Below are 13,261 nucleotides of genomic sequence, written 5' to 3'. Positions count from 1 at the left end.
CTTTGGGTCACTACATTATATCCAGGGGTGGTATTTCTGTTGATCTGAGTAAGATTGAGGCGGTAGTAGACTGGGTATGATCAAAGATCAGGAGTTTTCTAAGATTGGTTGGGTACTACCGCAGGTTTGTTGAGGGTTTCTCTAAACTGTCAGGCCCACTAACCAGATTGATTATTAAGGGAGTGAAGTTTGAGTGGTATGATGAATGTGAACAGTGTTTCCAGGAATTGAAGCAACGACTCATCACTATGCTTGTGTTGACGATTCCTTCAGGAGAAGAATGGTTCTTAATTTACAGTGATGCGTCCCATAAAGGGCTCGGATGCATGTTAATGCAGTGAGGGAGAATGATAGCCTATGCCTCACGACAGTTGAAAGAATTAAGAGAAGAACTACCCTACCCACGATCTGGAGTTGGCAGCGGTTGTTTACGCACTGAAGATTTGGAGACACTATCTATATGGGGGTAGTTGTGAGATATTTACTGACCATAAAAGTTTAAAGTATTTTTTCAAGCAGAAGGAATTAAATATGAGGCAGAAGAGATGGTTGGAGCTAATAGAGGATTACGACTGCATTATTAGTTACCATCCGGGAAAGACTAATTTGGTTGCTGATGCTTTGAGCTAGAAATCAGTGGATTCATCTTTATTTGTAGTGGAGATTCAGCATCCAATTTAGATGGATCTAGAGAGGCTCGGTGTGGAGCTAGTAGAGGGCGGTCACCAGGCGTTTATTGTTGACTTGGTTTTTGCAGCCGACTCTACATGAGAGGATTAGAGTAGCCTAGAGAAATGATGCAGAACTAGTAGAGCTTATGAAGATGGTACAGGATGATCAGGAAACAAAGTTCAGCATTTTAGATGGTGGAGCCTTGAGGTTCCATACCTGGTTATGCGTTCCTGCTGACCTTGAGATCAAGAGGGTTATTCTGGAGGAAGTACATCGGTCCTTGTATACTGTACATCCAGGTAGCACTAAAATGTACAGAGATCTTCGAGAGTCCTTTTGGTAGAGTAATATGAAAAGAGAGATAGCCTAGTGTGTTGATCAGTGTTTGACGTGCCAGCAAGTGAAGGTTGAGCATCATAGACCGGTGAGATCATTGCAGCCACTCCACATTCCTAAGTGGAAATGGGAGCGTATAGCAATGGATTTCGTTATAGGATTGCCGCCAATGTTGCATGGACAATACGCTATTTGGATAGTAATGGATCGACTGACAAAGACTACCAACTTTTTTCCGGTCAAAGTTAGCTACTCCATAGATAGATTGGTTGAGTTATATATCCAGGAGATAGTTAGGCTCCATGGCGTCCCAGTGTCCATAGTTTCGGACAGAGACCCACGGTTCACTTCTCGTTTTTTGAAGAGTCTCCAAGGGGCCATGGGTTCTTAGTTGTTGTTTAGCATAACTTTTCGTCCTCAGACAGATAGGCAGACGGAGAGGACAATACAAATTTTAGAGGATATGCTGCGAGCATGTGTGCCGGAATTTGGAGGTCGTTGGATGCAGTATTTGCCATTGGTCGAGTTTACATATAACAACAACTATTGGGCCAGCATTGGGATGGCACCATATGAGGCGCTATATGAAAGGAGGTGTCGATCCCCGTTATACTGGGCTGAGATTGAGGAGAGACGGGTATTGGGGCCAGAGCTGATACAACAAACTCAGGATAAAGTCAGACTCATCAAAGACAGGATTTGAATAGCACAGAGTTGGCAGAAGAGTTATGTAGATACTCGCCGGCGAGAACTAGAGTTTAACACAAGAGATCACGTGTTCCTGAAGGTGGCACCAATGAAAGGTGTTGTGAGGTTTGGGAGGAAGGGTAAGTTGAGCCCTAGGTATATTGGGCCATTCGAGATTCTTGAAATAAAGGGACCAGTTGCCTATCGATTGCCATTACCACCAGTCATGTCTAGGATCCATGACGTATTTCACGTTTCTATACTAAGGAAATATGTCCCAAACCCCTTCCATGTGATTAGCTATGAAGCACTGGAGATGGGTGATACTTTAGCTTATGAGGAAGTGCCAATGCAGATTCTTGAATGGAAGGAACAGGAGCTATGCACGAAAAAGATTCCACTAGTGAAAGTTTTATGGCGCAATCATGCCATTGAGGAGGCTTCTTGGGAACTAGAGGATCAGATGCGCCAGTGATATCCACACTTATTCAGTGGAATTTAGAGTTGAGTCAATCAGAATAAAAGGAATAATATTGTGTATTTTTATTTATATAGTGTAACGTAGGATAGATAGAGTTTTTAGTTTTGGAACATAAATGGTTTTGGGAGAATTTTTAATAGTTGTAATCTCCCAGAACCTTCGTTGTAACCACGGTGTTCCTCCGCCATAAGTGAGAGTAATTAATAAAATTGAGATGTTTTTCCTTTAAGGATGAAAATGCGTTGAATAGCAAATTTCAAGCATGAAATTTTTATAAGGAGGGGAGAATGTAATAACCCCAAAAATGGAAAATGGTTGTACAAAATTAGTGAGGTGATTTAAAACATAAATTAATTAATTAATTAAAAATTAAATTAATTAAAAATAAATAAATAAATAAAATTATTTTTATTTTTATTTTATTAATTAAATAAATTATTATTAATTAAATATTATACTATTATTATTATTATTATTATTATTATTATTATTATTATTATTATATCTCATCCTGAAGCTTAAAGAAGCTTTAGGATTTCATTTCTTATTCAAAACCTGCGCAGAGATCCAGCCCCCCCTGAACTTCTCTTTCTTTTCTCTCGTTCTCTCTCCCTCTCTCCTTAGTTTTGTGATGGATTCTCGCCTGATCGGAAATCGGAAGATACTGCTGGACTCCATTTTTCGTTGCTGTCATTTCTACCGAAGCAGATTGGTGGTAGGAGCGGCGTAGGCGTATCTCCTGGCGCAAGCTAATTTATGTTTTTATCTCAATTTCCTACAAATTATAAGCCCAAACGACAATTAGACACCATCACGAGAATCTAGTGATAATTCTCTACAAGTCAAGCGGGACGAAATTCTCGTGGGGTAATCATAGGCATAACCCCAAATTTGGGATAAGGAGGTTATTAAGAGGCTTATTATTATTTAATTAGTGTTTATTTGGAAATGCTAGAATATTAAGCATCTGAGGTTGAAGTAAGATTTTTGAAATTTAGGACCCGAGTAAGCACCGCGGGTGTAATTTTAGGTTTCACAAGCATAATTCTAAAAATTAAGTGGGGGTGTTAAATATTAGTTTAAATGTTAATTTAAGGTATATGGAACCTAGGGAAGGTTAAATGAGTATTATTTTGGGGAAATGAGTTATTTAATTTGGAAAAAATACAAATTGCAGGATTTGAGTTTCGGGCGCCAAGGGCGTAGGATTTGGGGTTCTAACGAGACTCTCAGTAACTCAGGTAAAGGGAATAAATTATAACAGTATTTTTAGAATTACTATTTGAATTAATATGTGAAAATGAGCATATGGTATTTTGTCTGGAAATTATCATGATATAAATATTAGATAAATTGTGTGGCATTTGAGTAATATTAAATTGTGTTATTTTGGTGTGTGAAATTAATATATTATGAATATTAGATGAAAACTGTGTGGCATATGACGTGTATTGAAAAATGTGAAATATAACGATGAGTAATTTCTAATAAAATATTGAAATGAGAATTATTGATATGATTAATGGAAAATAATAAAATATGGTATTTATTTGTGAGTAGAAATGATTTGCATGAAAAATAAGATTTTGCGAATTACTGATATGGACATTTTGAGAAATATTGAAATACGTGAAACACGATATATATATATATATATATATATTATCATGAGATGCTAAAATGAGCACAAAAAACGATGAGAACATTTATATTGAGATGAATTGAGATATACTGATATGAGAATAATGATGTTTATTGATATGGAAATACTAAAATATGAAAATGGGAAATATGAATATTGCAATATGAAATTGAAATATGATTGATGAAATGCCAATACCGCAAAATGATTGCGGGTATGTGGTAGTGAACCCTGATGGATAGTTGTGATATTAAGCACAGTACCGTTGCTAGTGGTGTAGTGCAACCACACGAACTCTTGGAGCTTGTGGCTTGACAGTTGACTGAGCCATTTTGTAGAGTTGTTGGGCCCCCTGAGTTCAGATCAGGGCTATAGGTCGGCCAGTCGTACTACAGACGCGATATGTGATATGATATTTTAATCTAACCGGGTCGGCCAACCGCAATTAGATCCAGCCTTCAGGTCACACAACCTTGACCATGGGGGGAAGCATGGCGTGGAAAGATGATGCTCAGGGTGGCTATAAGTTACAGACGCGATGTTGGTATTTGATACCAAGGATACTCATGAGCCGAAAAGTAAAATGGAAACAGAAAGTAAAAGAATGACAAAATGGGTTAAAATGAAAAATGAAAGAAATAATGGAAATCGAGAAATAGAGAATAGTAAAATTGAGAAATGGAATCTTGTGAGTTAATATTATAAATAATTGAGGTGAAGTGAAACTCTCCGCTTGATGGCTTACTGAGTAAGGTGACTGCCCTGATAGGTATTAGATGTGATAATTCCTAGATGCATAACGTGATAGGGCAAGGGAAGCTACCTGTATGAGCGGGTAATCTTCCCTATTCTTAGGAATTTCGTGGGTAAATATGTGCTGTAAATTATTGAATTTGAGAAATGATTTTAAAGCTTATAAAAGCTTGTTTTGTATGTCTATATAAATATGAGAATATGTTTATCAGTGTATTTTTCTTAGATGAAATGTTGATTTGAAAAGTAAAATGTGTTATAATCGAATTCATATGACCACACACTGTAAATAATTTATTCCTTCTTACTTAGATGTGTCTCACCTAAATTATCTAAAATTTCTAGGGAACAAGGATAGGTCAGGTGATAGAGCTCTGTGACCATTGGGAGCTGAGACCCTGACACATAGGGTGAGTTTTGGACTAGGGGAGGTGTAATTCCCCTAGTGTTGAGTTATTTTTGAGTCTGTGATGGTGATGTTTATATACATGTATGTTGATACTCTGGGGATTGTATTCTGACTGGTATGTATATACTGTCTTCCGCTGTTAGGTTGTATAATTGAAATAACTGTTTACCCGGTATCCAATGCAGGTCGGGTCATATGAATGGTAATAGGGTTGTTAACATGGCCGATTTATGGATGTGATTATGAAGTAAATATTTATTTGTTTATTTTTTAAAAAAATACGAAAATCGAGGCGTCACAATTTACCGAGGATGTATAGCTAGTTGATGTCATGTATTATCCCCTATGATAGCCCGAAGGCAAGACCCGACAATGGCTGGCCGACCACTGCGGAGTCAAGAATGTCTATAAGTACGATGGGCCCGCCACACCTTGGTCCGGACTACCAAGTGGATGTCTACAACTCTACATTGAAAGCCACATCGGCTATCCATCTCCCACCCCCTTGTGGGGCGGTTAGCACAAGTCTGAACATAATATCTGATCTATATAGCAATGGTACCGTGCTCTTGTAACTAAACTAGACTAACATCTGGGTTCTGATAATATATAATACATGATAATATACAGTTTAACGTAAACAGATTGATAGCATTTTCTGTGATAACAAAATACATACGGCCTTGCGCCAGTTACTTTCACCTCTGCAGCCTTACGCCAAAATCATACATATACATATGGCTTTGCGCCAAAATCATACATCATACACGACCTTGCGCCGACAATCACAGCCTTGTGCCGAACATTTCATACATTTCATTTTGAATAAATAATTCATTTATCATGTATTTCATAAACCATAATGTACTGCATTATTTCATAATCTCTAAAAACATGCTTTATTCATAAAATTGCCATAGCATAACACTTTTCATGTAAAACAATATTCATGCCACACAATGCTGAATAAACCATACATTCCATTCTAAACTCATATTTTCTGGCATTTTATGCTAATATATATACATTTCAACATAATAGCAGTATTTTCCCAAATATGCATTTTTACTAATCTTCTCATAGATATTATACATGCTTCCTGAAAATAAATTTGCTGATAAATAATAATATAATTTGCATAGAAAATAACTGGTTTAGTTTATTCTCTTACCTGATACTGAAAAATAGCCCCTAAAATATCGGTCCTGCACTCACAGGGTTCCCCGTTCAACACCCTGAAAACGACAACTCTCATAACTAAACTTTAGTATTTTTTCGTGAATAATATTTCCTATAACTATGACAAGACCAAATTTTGCATAAAAAGTCTTACCTTAAACCAGAGATGAATTTCAACTCAGTCTCACCAACGATCCGCTCCGACAGACTTGAAGAGAACTTCCCTAGGAGCGTCATGGTGGCCTCAGATCATTGATTCGGCGAACGACGGAGCTAAAGTAGAAGAGAGAAGAAAAAGAAATCGTAGAGGAGAGAGAGAGGGCATTTTTTCTAATTTTTGCTGCGTAAAAATTGAATTTTAGGCTATTTATACTATGTGATTTGTTGACGAGTCACGTCACCTCGTCGACGAGGTCAAGAGGCAACTCGTCGACGAATTCTCCCCTTCGTCAACGAAATTCAGAGTTGCCCAAAACTCCCTCTCGGTATCTTCTCGTCAACGAAGCGCACCCTCGTCAACGAGCCCAAATTGCAACGTTGTCGACGAACGCGGACGTTCGTCGATGAAGTCTGCTGCCGCCTCTTTATTATTCCCATTTTCCTCTCTTAATTATTATTTAAATACCATTATTCATTGGGTCATTACACCGAGCTTTATATGTGAAAAAGGGTTAAACCGAGAGTGTGTGTGCCGGTTTATACCACAGTATGAATGAATGAGATTGTGAAAATACTGGAACTATACAGGTGATTTATGAATTTGAAACAAGTTAATTTGTCTTATTGTAAATTGTATATATGATATTGGGATCGCAGCTTATTACTGTGAGAGCCTTAAAAAGCACAATGTTATTGTAGTAACCCGACCCCGAAAAAAAAAAAGGATATTTTGGAGAAGATATTTTGAAAAGAGATATTTTAAGATATTTATATATAAATATCTTGGAGGAGATATTTATTTAGATTACTTAAGGGCTAAGTTAGGATTTATTCTATAAATTCTCTTATTCTCTCTCATTCTCTCATTCTCTCTCTCTCTCTCTCTCTCTAAGATCCTTCGCTGTTCGTCGTCCGTTTCCGAAAACGGAGGGTACTACGTGGATCAGAAGAGGAAACTCTACACTTTTAGTGGATCAGATCGTCGTTTGGGAGAGTTTCGGGTTTTCCCAAGAATCAAGGTAAGAATCTGATCCTAATTTTGATTGGATATTTGGATAGCAGTAGAAAACATAGTAAGGTTATGTTCAGTGGTTTTAGGTTTTCAGGATTTGGGGTTGTCGTTTTGGACTGTTTTCGTACGAAGTTTCATTTCGAATATAAGGTAAGGGGAACTTAGTTACAACAGCTATTTTGGAAAACTAAACCGCTAAAAAACTAATTTATGTTATTATTTATGATTTAACTGCTTATTTGTGAAATTCTACCGAACAGAGATGCTGGTTTGACGATTTTACGATTTTTGGTAAAAACGAGAATTTCGACGTATGATCTCCAAATTTTACAAACATCGTTATTTGTGTTTATACTATAGTAGGAGAGGCTCGATTCCTTTATTTATTTAGTTAAACTATGTATATTGAATTTCTATCATTTAGTGGGTTTTTGTATTAAGCTTGTGTGATATATGTTGAAATGGAAATGAATGTATTTTCTATACTACTGATATAGAATATGGGAATGAAATTCCAATTTGTTATACTGACAATGTGATAAACAGAGGCTGGTGATACACCGAGCCGCATCAGTAAACAAAGAGGGGTAAACTGAGTGGAAAGACGCCGGTTTGAATCCGATGGAATTATTTATATACTATTGATATAGATTATGGGAGATCAAATCATATTTGTATAAATTGAATTTATGATACACGGAACCACAGCTTGAGAGTCCCGGGAGGGTTGAAAAATACTTTCTTTGCAGGGTGAAATGAAACCACTGTTATATGATACGGCACGATATCGTAGCTAGATGTACACGTGCAACCACACGTACTAAACGATGTGAGTACTAAGATGGTCGGCTAGCAGGGTGAAACCATTGGCTGATATTGGGCCAATGGAGGCAGTCGGATCGTATGTAGGTACTCGACAATGCTTGCACGAACAGGGCATTGGACGAGTATCAGTGCACAACTCGAGCCACGGGGTAAAACTGGTTATAGGGATATTTTGCTGTTGGTCATCTAATAAATCATTAAATGGTCGAAAGACAGATGAGGGAATTTTGTAATATGAATAATGATATACCTGATGCATTACTGTATTGAAAGTATTTGATTTATATTCCAGATGTTGAATGAAAGTATGCATGTATGCAGTCATACCCTGTTGTAACTCCTTCTTCCTTACTGAGAGGTGTCTCACCTTATCTTACAACCTTTGTTTTCAAGTCCGTCCGTGCGTCGGTTCTAGTAGATAAAGGGACTGGGGAGGTTATTTTGGTTAGCTTATGTAAGCGTCTAAATTTTGTACTAAACTTGATGAAAGTCCTTTTTGGAGGGTTGTAATATGACAATTACTCTAGGTCCGAATGTATGTAAATTATGGATGTATTAGTGAACTCTGGTATAAGGCTAGTAGTAATCCCAATGGATGTTTATATTTTTCCGCGACATTTACATCATGATTATGTATGATTTACACCCGTATGTCCCTATTTAGGGCGGGTTGTTTCCATATTTTGAACATGTATAGGTATTTGATGTATGTGAGTGACACCTGAGTCCGTGTAAAGGGCCGGGTCGTTACAGTTATACCATAGAACAATTCTTTTGTTTTTTTGTTGTTGTTTTTTTTTTTTTTTAAGTTATATCATTCCTGTGTGATTATTTATACCATTTTTCTATTTAGCCAACTAGTCCTCAAATTGGCAGTCAACAAACTGGCGGATGCTTGAAGTCAATGTAGGACAAATCCAACTAGTTTGATAAAGATGCGCCAGAGGGATTAATTTTGAAGGATTGTGTTTAATTGGCAAAAATGAAAATGTGTTTATAGTGAGTACTGAATAAGAATATGTTCACCTTATATCTAGATTTTCATAATTTTAAAAACTAAGATTTTGTTACTTTGGGTGTTACAGACTTGCTCATGAAATTTATTCTTCAATATTATGTGGACATTTTTTTTCTCAGTGTTGGCATATAGGTTAGTGCAAAATTTTTTTTGTAAAGAATGAACTATTATCATTTTAATAAGTGATGTTTTTTCCTATCTTTTGTTGCTGTCCATTTTTTTTATTGTTATTTACATGTCTTGCCACAACTCTTTTGAGTAATTTTTTAACTTAATGAAAACACTATATATTTTACTAGAGGTTGAAGTATTTAATCGTATAACATCCACATTGTTTTATATTTTTTGTCTAATCACGTGACTCCTTTTATAAAGATGTTTGCCCATAATGTATCATCATTCTTTATGGTTTTCTCCAAATTTAAGTTTAGGATAATCGAGACTAGTACCTTAGTTGGAGGGGAAATTTTAAACTGTTCATATGCAAAGTTTATATCCCTCTATTATGTAACTAAATATGAATGATATTTTGAATTTCCTTGACATGAAAAGTGTCTAATTTAATAACAGTGTTTATAAAAAGTTGTATAGTTAGCATATTGAATGTTTGTTTTTTTGTCTAGGTATTGAGCTTTTGATTGAACTAATTTAAGAGTTTTTCATGGGTTTGATAATAGTATTTAAATGTCAGGTGTTTTAATTAGGCTGGAATAATTGTAGTAAAACATTAATGTTGGGCTGGTAGCATGTTGAGGCTCACTCTTTTGTTGGGATGAGTGACTAACTGAAAACACACACACACACACACACACACATTTCAAGTAGCATAACCTAAGTTGCATTTTGTGAAGTGGGAAAGGGTGAAAGCAATCTCTTCAACCAGGGGGATTGGGAATAAAAGTCTTACCATTTTCAGTAATGCTCTATCAAGGAAGCTATTGGAGGAAAGGATTTTGGAGGAGGTTATTTGGGGATAAATATAGCTTGGAGCACTATGGATGACTTTTACAAAACCAATGGGTAGGGTTGTTGAGGTATATCATGGAAGATTTGAACTTCTTCAAGAAAATTATTTTTGTGATCAGGTGGGGTGACACCTCCTTCGGTTTTAAAAGAATTGCTAGTTCGGGGAAATTGAACTAATGAAGCAGCTTCCAAGTCTCTTCAATTTATCGAGTAATAAAGATGCATAGGTCATTTTTTTTTTTTCCACTTGAAAAATGACACTTATGAGATTTTCACTTTGAGAAACCTTAATGGTGGATATAGTAGTCTCTTTTTTTTTCATTATATACTTTTTGTCCTCGATGTTGTACCTTCTCCTCTTTTCATCGAGTATAGTTACTTTTGTAATAAAAAAAAAATGACAAATATGCTAGTGAGCTGGCCCCTTTGATTACCGTGCTTCAATTTTTTAGCTCCAATCACGTAGTGACATAAGAATTTGGGGCCTCATTTCTTTTGGGGATTTTTTTTTTTAAATCCTTATTTTGTCATTTGGCTCATGCACCTAAATGCTACTTCATTTGCTTCTTTCTTTCAGAGTATGACCGACTTTTGGTAAAAAAATCTACAGTCTCCTACTAAAATTGGATATACCCATTTCTGATTGTATCTGTTAAATGAGATAAGTTTCACAGGAGAACAATCACAAAGATTTTCCATAACATTCATGCCCAAAATTTAAATATTCATACTATGACCAATTTTTGTAAAAGTTTTGGCAGTCTCCTATTAATATCAGGTATACCAATTTTCGATCGCACCTGTTAAATAAGATAAGTTTCATAACATAACAATCACAAAGTTCTTTCACAACATTCATACCCATAATTTAAACATTCATACTTTTATCAACAAGTACTTTCCAATTATGACATTTATAATATTACTGAAGTTATTGATATTGTTTGACAATTGCATATACATATTAGGGAAAAAGAAATAAGCATTCCTAACTATACAAAAACAATATAAGAAGACATCAAAGACAATATATACAAATGAAACAAATGTACAAAACATTAAATGCACAAGTATGTAAGAAAATATAACTATGCCTAGTCAAGAGTCGCACGGTGGTCGTCTCCTCTGTCATGCAACTTGCCGTCTGGGTCCCCCTTCTCCTATTTGGTCATCCCCATCGGCTCTTTTGCCTCATCGTCATCTTGTACCTCTAACATGTATGAGCTAAAGTACTGCATCATTAGTTATATGAAGCGGATAAGGAGATGGCTGAGGCAATGAGGTAGGTTAGAAACGTATGGGAAGGACCGGTGCATTCATGTTGTTTGAATCTATGCTTAGGTCAGAGATAAAGGATGTGGGTGCTTGGACAAGGTGGTAGCAGGTCATAGGAAGGAAGTGGGAATAAAGGTACATTAGAAGCATACCCTATACTAGTGGAGGGCTTGGTTGTATCAGGTACCATCGAAGAGGTATATGATGATGAAGGGTCAAAGAGGTCCTAACTTTCTACGAATGACCACTGCTCCAATATCTGGGTAGGTGGAACGTGTTTTCCACTATTCACATGCCAAACACATCCTCCACAAACTGGAACTCCTCGGCCTCCACTTGGTTGTTGTGTATAGGGAGGAGGTGTAGGGACATGTTTTTGTCATTTATACTCTTGGACAATCCTTAATCCATCCGTAGCCGAGGTCTGAACATAGTGATATAGATAGATCAACTTAACCTTATGTAAACCTTTAGTACAAAGAAAAATATAGTGAGTACATTTTTAAAAGAAATCTTATAGCAGTATTAGAACTTGTGTGTTCATGTATACTTACGAGACCCATATATATAGTTGTTGTCTTGTCGAAGAAGCGTCGTGTGTGAGACCCTAAAGTAAGAAGCTCGGTTCATTTATTAAATGAAAATGTTATAATTAATTTTCAATCACACAAATTATCAAATTAGGTTATAATTATTTTATTTATTTTATATCTCATGTTATTTCAAACGTCATAATAAAAACACGCGACTTTTAAATTAAAACTAAATTTAATAATCATGCAAATTAAAATAAATTTTACACATTAATTATTTATATTTTCAATAAATATATGATGAAATAAAATCCTAACCTAAAGAATTTTAGACATTACTTGATTAAACATTCAAATAATTATGAAATTAAATAAAACCACTAACATTAAAATTTTCCAATACAAAGTATATGACTTCAAGGTTTAAACTAATTTTAATAATCATGCAGATTGATAATAACAATTTCACATTCATTATTTATATATTCAAATAAACATAATATTATATAAAACTCTAACCTACAAAATTTACGCATTTACTAATTAAACATTCACATAATCATGAAATCTAATAAAAACCTTAACATAAAATGTTTCCAATTCAAACCTTATGGCTTCAAAATTGAAACTAATAAATTGAAATAAAATTTACACATTCATCATTTATATATTCAAATAAACATAAGATGAAATAAAACCCTAACCTAAAAAATATACACATTATTTGATTAAACATTCAAATAATTATGAAATTAGATAAAAATCCTAACATTAGAAATTTCCAATGCGAAACATATAACTTCAAAATTGAAACTAGTTTCAATAATCATGCAAATTGATAATAAAAATTTCACATTTATTATTTATATATTCAAATAAAAATAAGATTAAATAAAACTCTAACCTCAAAAGCTTATGTATTTATTAATTAAACATTCAAATAATCATAAAACTTAATAAAAACCCTCTTAAAAAAATGTCCAATTCAAACTTTTATGATTTCAAAATTAAAACTAAATATAATATTCATACAAAATTGATTATAAAATTTACACATTCATCATTTATATGTACAAAATTTATGCATGAAAAAAATCTTAACCTTAATTTGGAGGTTTTATGATGCTTTAAATCAACAAATTGACCTTAATTCAAGCTTATCTAGCATAGAATACAATAATTTGTACTTTAAACTATTCAAAATCTCAACTGAAATTTCAAATTGCAAGGGATTTAGGGTTTCAAACTAGCTTGGATGTAGGAAAAACATACTTCATTTTTATTCTTTAAATAATGATTTTCCAAAGTTCATAA

Source organism: Malania oleifera, chromosome 9, assembly GCF_029873635.1.
Source record: "Malania oleifera isolate guangnan ecotype guangnan chromosome 9, ASM2987363v1, whole genome shotgun sequence".
NCBI classification, from domain to species: Eukaryota; Viridiplantae; Streptophyta; class Magnoliopsida; order Santalales; family Ximeniaceae; genus Malania; species Malania oleifera.
This window is presented reverse-complemented; position numbering follows the sequence as displayed.